Below are 2887 nucleotides of genomic sequence, written 5' to 3' on the forward strand. Positions count from 1 at the left end.
CACACACACACATATAATATTAATAAATTCATAATATATAACATATAACCTATATATTACATGCAATCTGCATTAACTCCTTCTCTTCTGCCACGATGTTGCTGCTAGTGTGACACTGCGACCACAAATGCAATACTAAACGGGAATATATATAGAGCTGGGAGCCAGTCTACGGATGGCAACTGATCGCCCCCCCCCCCAAGGCAGACTAGAGATGTCGAAAAAATCTGCGGGTTTCGTTGAGGATTATGTTCGCCGATGAAAACTGTCATATAATTGAGCGACGCCTTCCAATATTTACCGACGTGATTTCGCTTTTACGCTACGTGATTCATATTCCTCGCAAAAGCTGCGAATATTTGTACACGTCATTATTATAGAGTGGGTGCGGCCGTTTGGAAAACGCGGCGTGAATATATCTAGCGTGCATTTGGTTAAAACGTCCGAATGCGCACTTAGAATAATTCCAATGTTTGCCGTAATCTGATCGGAGATTTTTTCCCCGATGTCTTTAATATAAAATGTATGCGTGCAGCAATATTATTTTTCCATAAGAATTCTGGGCCAGCTTTCTGCGAGATCAAGATATTATTTCGTGGTGGTTTGAGTTAGAGGTAGAGAGAGGGTTAGGGATGAGGATAGGGTTAGTGGTAAGGTTATGGTTATAGTTTGGGTACGGATTACAGTATGGGTTAGGGTTAGGGTTAGGGTTAGGGATAGGGTTAGAGATAGGGTTAGGGTTAGGGAATCTGGATTAGGGCTAATGTTAGGGTTAGGGTTAGTGTTAGAGTTAGTGTTAGAGTTAGAGTTAGTGTTAGAGTTAGTGTTAGTGTCAGGTCGCGGTGTCATGAGTGCTGCCTGACTGACGCCCTATAGAGCGAGCTGGTGCTGATGCGATCGCGCCAACGCCTACAGCACACACACGGAACACACACACGAACACACACACCGAGAGCATTACATATCCGTCCCTGGCAACTGCCGTTGCGCGGAGGTAATTAGTGTTAGGGTTAGTGTCAGGCGGCAGTCTAACTTTACGTACTTCTCACAGCTGTAGGAGTCGCAGTCCTCACTCGGGTTCGTGAAGACGTCTGCCTCCCTGAACCGCCTCGTCACCACGGTTACCTTCGCCGCAGTGCTGCCACCTGCGCCGACGCACGTCGCCATGGCGATGCAGACGACAATCGCGGCGACTCCGTTCCGGCTCAGCATCGCGCGGGGAACGTTCACATGTTTTCGGCGACGGCGGCGATGCAAACTGTTCTTGTGGCGCCCCCTAGTGTTGCACGACGGGCCGCAACCCGGCGAGGTGAAACAGCTGGCGTCACATTGTCTTCCTCAGCACCTCCATCCGGGAGGATCTTCCCTTCCCTTCGTTCCTCTATATTTCACTTTTTTTTCTGTTGCGATTTTTTTCGTCCTCGAGTTTTTCGGTCGATCGCCGATTGTTTTCTTCACTATTCGACGCTACGTCTCGCTACGCTACGCTACGTCTATTCTCGCTTCGTTTGTTTGTTCTTATTTCTACTTTTGTTTCCTATCGAAGATGCTACTCTAAAATCCGGATACGAACGAAGAATGCCGTGGTAGGCTATTTACACTATTTATAACTTTCAACGCGTCCTCCTCCTCCTCCTCCTCCGTCGGTCTCACCTGCGAACACAGGAAGATAAAAACGGGAGAATTAGCGATTGATACGAAGGAAGCTGCGTCGCTCCCTCGATCGCGTCGCTCCCTCGATCTTCGCATCAGACAGAGCACGCGGCAGAAATCCTCGCGAACGCTCTCTTGTCTTCTCTCTTCGCTCGTTACGACACGCTCGCCGTGTTAGTTTGCGGTTTGAGTCGAGAGCCTGACAAAGTAGGAAGGCTTACACTGCTGTCTCATTGTGGGAATAACAGGGTTTTAGACTGCAACATATATAGTCTATAAGTAGGGATAGTAAGGCTTTAGAGTCCTTGGGGCCCGTTCTCATTAACAAAATTGGTCTTAATTAACATAATGTCATTAGTCTTAACACTACCTTTTTTCTCGCAGACTGGACCGCTATACACTGCGTATGAGAAACTCAAATCATTTCAACTAAACTCAACAGAGTAACTTCTCCATGATTTTGTCAACGGGAAAAAAGTTAATGTGAAGACTAATTTGTTATGACTAATTTTGTTTTCCGACTACGAACCCTTGTCTCATTGCTGACACAGTAGGGTTTAGATTGCTGTCCCATTGCGGACAAGACGAAAAATGTGATTTTATGTAACCCGTAACTGAAAAATTCCATGTTTTTTTCACCTGGGAAAGTGAGAATTAACTCTCCGTTGTACTCATCACTGCCTCAGTACGGATAGCGTAGGGTCTGGATTTCATTCGGGTGGATTATAGGGGCCAGTGTGGAGACTTGTAAACCAGGTTCGGGGTGTTACCCGTAAACCGGAGAGTTGGCAGGACGCCCCGGGGCACCAGTTAGACAGTTTAGTTCGAGTTCACAGCTATTAGGCGACATCTAAGCTACAGGAATGCTACACGGGCACGCACACACACACCGCTATAGCACATTCACTGCACACCTGCACACACACACTACACCGCTAGCACCGAAGAAATGCTAACAGATGCCGATCATGCCACGACCGCTCGATAACTCAGGACGCAAGCAATTATCAGTTTGACACAGTTTCTCGGGAGACAAAGCCCGTGTGTCCTCTGTGTGTCGATGTGAATTCCTTCAGGTCGCTGGAGCAAGTAGTCTGAGGATAGCAGTAAAGAAACAGGACAGAGTGTTACTCTGCTGTTACACTAACCTTGACTGCTGTCGGCCAGCGGCTGCAGAGTTCTCTTACTAGGTAACAAGCGTGTCAACAAATAAACAAATAAATAAATAAATAAA

The sequence above is a fragment of the Priapulus caudatus genome, unplaced genomic scaffold (genome assembly GCF_000485595.1).
Source record: "Priapulus caudatus unplaced genomic scaffold, Priapulus_caudatus-5.0.1 Scaffold1013, whole genome shotgun sequence".
Taxonomy (NCBI): domain Eukaryota; kingdom Metazoa; phylum Priapulida; class Priapulimorpha; order Priapulimorphida; family Priapulidae; genus Priapulus; species Priapulus caudatus.